General features: G+C 39.1%; 1 protein-coding gene across 4 annotated transcripts in view; it reads left to right on the forward strand.

Moving 5' to 3' along the window:
- Positions 1-8,493, forward strand: part of CPSF6 (cleavage and polyadenylation specific factor 6) — a 34,842-nt gene that overhangs the window by 17,346 nt on the left and 9,003 nt on the right. The gene's annotated exons all lie outside the window — the stretch shown is intronic.

The following is an 8,493-nucleotide window of genomic DNA, read 5'->3' on the forward strand; positions in this document are numbered from 1 at the left end:
GCTTATCTGGGGATGGGGCTCTTGAGCAAATTTTGCAAGCTCAAGCACAGGTCTCTCTGAGGGCATAAGGGAAATGGTGGTCCCACAGGTATGAAGATCCTAGACATTTAGGGCCTTAAATGTACCAGCATCTTGAATCTGAACTGGTTCTCAAAGTGGAGCCTGTGCAGCTGGGAGAACACTAGTTGAATATGCTTCCCCCATCTGATTCCAGTGAGGAGCTGGGCCACTATACTTTGGACCAGTTGAAGTTTCCAGATCAGATACAAGGATACCTCTTGAAGTAGTCTAGTCTGGAGGTGACTGTTGCATGGATCATAGTGGCCATGTCAGATGCTGACAGCTAGGTTGCTAGCTGCTGGGCCTGGCAAAGATGGTAGAAAGAAGAATAATTGGTTCTTATATGCCACTTTTCTCTACCCGAAGGAGGCTCAAAGCGGCTTACAGTCGCCTTCCCTTTCCTCTCCCCACAACAGACACCCTGTGAGGTGGGTGAGGCTGAGAGATCCATGATATTACTGCCCGATCAGAACAGTTTTATCAGTGCCGTGGCGAGCCCAAGGTCACCCAGCTGGCTGCATGTGGGGGAGTGCAGAATCGAACCTGGCATGCCAGATTAGAAGTCCACACTCCTAACAACTACACCAAACTGGCTCTGGCGGGCAGCATTAATGACCTGGACTTCCACTGATAATGAGAATCACACCCAGGCTTCTAATGATGATGAAAGTTGTTAAATAGACCCAGTCAATGAATTGTAGCACTCCCTCTGGGGTATAACAACCCAGCCAGAAGACCTTCATCGAAGCTTGGTTCTACTTCAGCCGACTCCAGGTGAACCAGTCCATCACTATCTCCAGGCAACTAATCAGTGCACTCAGGGTGTAGGTCGATGGCCATCCATTAACAGATAAAGCTGGGTATCATTGGCATATTGATGACATTCTAGTCTCAAATTCTGGATTAACTGTGTGAAGGAGTGCATGAACAACGGGGAGAGAATTGCTCCCTATGGATCCTCACATTTTACGGTGTATCGCTGGGACCTATTGCCACCCTGCGTCCCTAATCTTGGGGAAAGAACTGCAGCCATTTCAGAGCCCTTATACCTGTGTTGGCTAGGCATTGGGCAAATAGCCCATGAACTACAGAGTCAAACACTGCTGTGACATCTAAAAGAATCAGCAGCACTGATCAGCCTAGATCCATTTTTTTCCAGAGGTCATCTGTAAGGGCAACCAGAGCTGTTACCACTCCATGATCAGGCCTAAAGCCAAATTGGAAAGGGTCAGGGGACAATGCTTCCTCCAGAAAGTTCTGTAGTTCTACGACTACCCACTCAGCTGCCTTACCCAAGGATGGCAAATGTGACACCAGTTGATAATTGGTTGGGTTGGTTCTATCCATCATTGTTTCTTCCAAAAGTGGCCTAACTACTGCCTCCTTCAGTTTCTCCAGGAAAGTACCTAAGGTCAGAAACACTATCTTGGATATCACTGAACGAAAGCTTTTTTTTTTACAATACTTTTAGGAACAGGGTCCAGGTGGCTTATAACTATATAAACTACATTTAAATCACTGTTCCAAAAAGAAATAATACTTAAAATGATTTTAATAGTACATTGTTATGCCTTGCAGTAGATCAATAGGATAAATTCTCAGTGTGAATCCTTTCATCTAGAGTAGTTTTGATCCATTAGCTCTGCCTTCTGTGTACGGGGAGGCATGGTGGCAGGAGTACATTATGCAGTTATATTACAGAAAACAGCCAACAACTGCCAAAAGAGTTTCAGGTTTTAGGCATACTCAATAGAGCGGCTGGGCTAGTATGTCAAATTGTAATTTGCCATCAATTAGGTCATTTGTGCACAGCTCTACATAGAGATGAAATTTGTTCAAGATTATTGCAGTTTTGAGGCCTCAGATGATAATACAGAGATTTTAAGAACTTCACTATTTCTTGTAAACATAAAAACTATTCTGGGAAATATTTCAGCCACTGATTTTAAGATTGTGGTGGTTGAAGACTGAAGCTTTAATAGTTAAAATGTAGCCTGTCCTTTGAAATACAGTACATGGCTCAGTATAAAAACTGCAATCCTTTTACAGCCTGTGCCCGCCCTTACAACCTGTGCCTGCCCTTCCCCCTGGGATGTGGTGTGGGGAGTGGGTGGCGGCCCCAGGGCTGGTGATCCTCGGGCGGGTGCCCCAAGGCAGCCTGCCTGCAGCCTCCCTTATACCTGCAACCTCCCTACAAACAGCGGTGGTAGTATGGGGCTGTGGCCGCTGGCTCGGGGGCGACGCTACCCCTTAGGGGCCGCCGGCTCCTCCACCTGCACTGTGGGCCACCTTCAGTGAGCAGCTGCCGGGGGCTCGTTGCCGCTGCCTTCTTGCAGCTCGGGGCAGCTGCTTGTCCTCATGGTTGTGGCCGGATTGTCCTGGCGGCCACGCCTGGTGGATCCTTGCATCCACGGCTGCCAGCTCCTTGCAGCCGCCTCGCCCTCATGGCTGCCGCCACCTCCTTGAGGGCAGCACTACCTACCGCCTCAGGGCCACTGCCACCTCCTTGGGGCTGGTGCTGCCGCCTCCTCAAGGTTGGCGGTGGCACATCACGGTTGCAGCTGTCACCACCAGCTGTGTGAAGTGGCAGGCTGGGCAGGGCTTGGTGGCTGGTAGGGATTGTGTGGCAGCAAAGCAGTGTGTGCCTTGCGGCTGGGTTTTGGGATGGGTGCTGTGGGGGCCAGCCCAACATGGATGCGGCCAGCACAGCTGGCCTGTTGTCCCAGAAACAAAGTCCGGACACTGGATGTGTACCGCACAGCGTACTGTCCCTAGTGCCATTTCCAAAATACCGTATTTGCCGGCGTATAAGACGACTGGCCGTATAAGACGACCCCCCAACATTTCCACTCAAAATACAGTACTATGGGCCACTATGGGCAGCTATGTCTATCCCAACTGAAGTGCACCTGGCGTATAAGACGACCCCCCCCACTTGGAGGCATGTTTTTCAGGGGGAAAAAGTAGTCTTATACGCCAGCAAATACTGTATATGTGGTTACAGATTACAAATGTTGGAACTCATTCAAGGTGGTTTAAGGCAGAATCGAAACAGCCAGGAGAGTGAGTGAAAAGGCAGCTACTGTTTTTTTTCAATGGCAGCCTGGTATAGCAAAAGCCGTGAAGTATTGTAGCATGTTTATGTTTGTGGAATCTAATAACTCTTCTAAATCTGAATTTATATAAATTTGAAATTTTTCATCCAAGCTTCATGTAAAAAAAAAAATGATCTAGGCCAAGTCCCTTTTTCCTAAGTTTAAATCAACAGTACTTGCCCATACAGTAAATGTTCAATTGAATCCTAATTAATTATTTGACACCAGTAGGCTGCATGTTCAAATACATGTTTTTAGGAATAAAATGCCAAGTGTAGGAAGCTGACTTTGCACTCATGTGCTACTGTGCATCTTTTATTCCAAGTATAAGATGCCAGGGCACAGTCTTAGGTTCTTGAAAGTTAAGAAGAATTCACGTGAATTAATAGTTTATGGAGAAAATGTTTTAAACAGAATCCATAACCACCTTTGGTTTGTATAACATCTATGCTTTCAAATGTGCATGCTCCTTTTAGCATGCATATGTGTGCACAGTAATTTTACACCAGAAGAAACTATTCAGTACTTTGTTTAATGGTGTAGGATACTTGTTTATATAATAAATGGAGTGCTATGTTTTACCATATCACCGTAAAACATAATTTGTTTTTTTTAAATTTATGTGGCTTCTGTAAAGTGTTTATTTCTTATAGTTGTATTGGGCAACCATTTAAATCACAAGTGCTTATTCAGTCTAGGTTATATAATTTGGAGATGGCTGTGAGAACATACTATGGTGATTATGAATCAGCAAGCTAGATATTTTTGTGGGAACATTAGTTTTCCAGGCCTAATTTGTCCTCCTGCTTCTATGATTGCAGCCTGAATTGAAATCTATATTCTTCAAATTTACTATACGATCTTCATTAAGTATACTACCATATAGATATTAAAGAAGAAACTTATATGGCTAATGATTTGAAAGTCATTAATGTTTTTTCTTAGATTTTTATCGTGCTAGCCAGAGCTCCTTTTATTTACTGTAATTGTGGCAGTAGTAAAATTGATTGCAAGGGTTAATTGAAGACTTAGGTTAGCAAAATGTTCATTTCCCTCTCAGAAGCTTAGTAAATTGGTAGTAAATAATACCAAGCTAGAAAATAAGGGTTCTAAACACATATCTTGATTAAATTGTATTGTCATCCATGGTTAGGTAAATTCACAGCCAAGGGTAAAATTGGTGTACAGCTTCTCTGAAGTCAGATGTACCCTTCCAGATTTCTTCTTTGGATACTGAAAGGTACATTAACTGATCCCAAATGGTTTTAATGTACTCTTACTTGGTCAGTTTTTTAATGTGCGTAGACAATGTACATTGGCTACTCAGTTATTTGGAATGTGTACATGAAATTTTGTATCTGTTATGTCATTTTTTGTATACTGTCAATAAGAAAATACAAGAAAATAGTGAATATTTTAAAATGTACCTATTTTCTTGTACCAGTCTGCTAGAAATCCAAGCAACTTGTGTGCAAATCACAGAACTTTTTTATGTTGGGCCATATTACATATCTAGAGCAAAGGCAACAACAGCAAATTAATTGAATCAAAATAATCACATGTCCTAGGATTGCTTCAAACATGTGATGTGGAGACACTGATTTCATGCTTTATCCTACACAAGTGCTTTTCTGTGTATAAAATCAGTGTTTGAAATTTTCTTAGGATCTGATGTGTTTGTATGGCTATTTAAAATAAAATAAAACTTAATTGGTCACTTTTAGAATGAATGAATGCTGCATGTTATGACTGTTCATAATATCTTTTAAAATGAAACTAGATTGCAGAATTACAAAGGAACAAAGTAGTTATCAATATGTATGTAGAGTTTTTTCTCTGTGTGACATTATGTCTTCTGTATACTGTTCTCAAACCACTATAAGCAAAACTTAGTTTTGGGTGTATATACCAGAAGCATACTTTAGGCCTATTTGTACAAAATTGAAAATATGCCAAAAGTTAGTGTTTAAAAATTGTCTTTTTATATATGCAGAAGGAATGTTGTGCCTGAAGAATATTGTTACAAATCCATTTGTACTGATAGAGGAATTGATTGGAGATGCCTACTCATACTCTCTTCAATGTGTGGGGAATATATGCCCTGGGTCACATCATTCTTTTCTGTCCACCTCCTATCCATGCATTGGCCCTAATGTATGATCAGGAAATGCGTATATGAATTGAATTTTTGAGATCCTTTATCCCTCAAAACCATGAGGTGAAATAGGTGTGTAAATCTGTTTTTTGAGATCCCTAACCCTTCAAAATCATGAGGTAAAACGTTCCTTCTCTCTGGCACGCATAAATTCTAAACACATTTAAGTATGTAAGACTAGGATGTTCATATAGCGTTGCAGATAAATGAGCCTACTATATTTGAATTCAGTTTTACTTTTTGTTCATAGTGTTAGTAAATCTTGAGTTTAAACAATAGATTGAATAGCTGTATTGAATATAATTGTTTATAGATGGATTAGCAGTACTGCTAGATTAATTAAATATAGTTACTCTTTTTAGGTACATTGCTTATTTTAGAATAGATGAAATTGCTGAAGAGGATGGTTCCTTTGCACACTGACAAAATAGTAACAGCTATGTTTTTTTATGTTTGCCATTGCATTTAAGTGCTTTGCTGAACTGCACTTCTTTGAAGATAGCTTTCCTTATAACAGGCATATTGCTATTTACGTTTCAAAGTGTCATTGTAGGAAGCCATCTACTATATAAGATTTATTTATGGTATTTGCTGTAGTCATTCTGCTAGAAGCTGGTAGTCTACAAATTGTCTTTATCAGTTTAATCATACAGTTATGATAACCTACCATTTTAGCAGTCTTTAAGCTTTATGTTGTAAAAATGTATAATTGCATAGTGAATAATAATCCTGTGCATGTGTTAGTAATTTTGCTGTTAAATTTATATTGTGGGCTTGATATAATCTAATTTTCTTATTGATCTTTGTGAGTACAACTTGGTATTGTTCAGTAGATGCACAACAATTTGTGTTGCTACTTGTGGGAGGATTCATTGGTGGGAAACAGTAAAGTAGTTGGGGAAATTTTATTCAGCCAGTTAATTGCTTTGAATCTCTTGCTTACTGTGGTTTGAGAAACACCTTTTAAAAAACTCATTAATATATTGAAGTCTGAATTGCATTGATTTTTGTCATTCTTCCGTGTAAGAATGAGTAACAATTCAGAAAACAATGTTGATAAAATTGTAAAGTTTATGAAGGAAACTAATGTGAAGCTTTTTGTACAACGAAAGGTCTTTATTGGTGTTAAGGTTTGAAATAACATGTCTATATGTGTTGCAACCTATACATTTGCTGACTTCAAGCAGAACAAACAAAGTAGTTTTATTTCAGAAAATGAAATATGAGCCTGAATAATTTCAGAATCATAATCCTTTTTATTCAGCATATCAGTGCATTTTCATTTTATGTGCCCATAGCACAGATTACTAACTGTAAATTGCTAGTGTACCTACTAAAGTAACTGAATTACTAGCAAATATTCAGCCATACATAGCTAATGTATTAGCGGAATATATTTTCCTTTCAAAAACCCAACACCGAGTGACAGAGGAGTATATACTTGCATGGTTCTGTGTGAACATTTACAGGATTGTAATTTTACAACATTTAAAAGAGAAAATGTTCACATTTAAGACAAAAGTGAATTTGGACATGTTTAAACACAATAGTAAAATGGACACAACACTGGTTGGATCTATAGCTGTGCCTCGTGCAAAATAGGACTTTACTATCTCCTTCTGCCCTCTAAAAATATTTCTTAACAGTGTAGGGTGGGGGAAGGGATGCAACAGGGATGGGAGTTGGTGGGGGTTTGCTACCCTCCCCTCCCTTTGGCTACTTTGTTGCATTAATATGGTTGATATATTAGATTATATGCTAAAAGTATATCATTAGGATGTTAGCTTCATGTGAGATGGGGTTTTAGTTAATAGTTATGAATAAATGTTAGGGAATAATGTCAACCAAAACAGTTTTTGTTCAGAGGTAATAAGATTAGGAAATGGTGGGCATTAGGGTTGCATGAGCCATCTTCCTTTGCCCTCTCTTCCAAAAATTTCCCCTGCCCAATAGTGTTTGGCATCACATGTTGTCATCACCAACCAGAGGTTGTTCTTAAATTCATTTTGTCTTGAAAATGAAATAGCCTTAAAAGAGCTTGATCCCTTGAAAGCTGATGCAGATAGAGAATGGAAGGACAATTGGCATGAAATTGGGGGAAGGGAACATATGGCTTTGCTCTCAGGCCCCAAGTCATGGACTCCTGTTGCATCTTTACCAAACTGTATTTGAAGTCCTTCATGGTTATTATCAAGAGGCATTTAGGTATTTAAGATTAACTGTTGTGGTTTCATAGCAGCCTGAAAATTCAAATGAGATTCTGGTTTGGATGTTACAAATTGCATACTACTCTAGGGAAAGATACACATTGTAAAATCTGTCTGCTCAAAATTCATACATAAAATTATGAAAATGTGATGCAAATTCATCATGCAAGTTTAAGATGGCAGAGTTTTATATGCAGGGTGGTGAGGAAATCCAGTGCCAAAATTTTATTAAAACTGTGTTGTCACTGATACATTCCAGTAGTTTTGATGGAAATGTTGGGGGATATTACTGAATAGCAGTAATTTTGCGCAACTTTTATTTAAAGAACAATGCATTTTTCTGTTTATGAAAAATTAATAGTCACAGCTGTTTTACTACAAATATTATGCCATTTTACCACCCTCCATAAAATATGGAGAACACTGGGTTGTAGGGTTTCAAGGACATTCTGCATTCACTAATCACTGTATGTTGAAATAGTTTTAAAGAACATTGTATGTTCCACTAATTAAACTCTGGGAATCTGCAGAATGAAAACTTAAACTTGCTGTTTTGCCAATCGTTAAAAATGTGTGCACTGCCATATATAAAAACTACTATTTATTCATTTTATATATACATATATATCTCACATATCACGGTTCCTTCAGTCATTTTCTTCCTGTATAATACTCTTGCCGAGGTAGTAGAGATCATTAATTGCCAATTGAATATGCTGTTTCAAAAGCTTCAGGTTCTAACATGCAGTCTTGCAGCTGTCATCTAACTCCTCTGAAACATTAAGAGACTACTGGTACAGTCTTGTCTTTCAGTTGACCATTGAGTTGAATGCACCTTCCTATTTTATAGGTTTAAGAAATTTGGCTATGCCCAAACGAGTCTAGCTTCCTTCATAAAAAATGAACAAATCTGTTTCTTGATATTGGTGGCATTCATTACATAGTATATATGTATATATTGAGTGATGAGCAAAGA

Source organism: Paroedura picta, chromosome 5 (assembly GCF_049243985.1).
Source record: "Paroedura picta isolate Pp20150507F chromosome 5, Ppicta_v3.0, whole genome shotgun sequence".
Taxonomy (NCBI): domain Eukaryota; kingdom Metazoa; phylum Chordata; class Lepidosauria; order Squamata; family Gekkonidae; genus Paroedura; species Paroedura picta.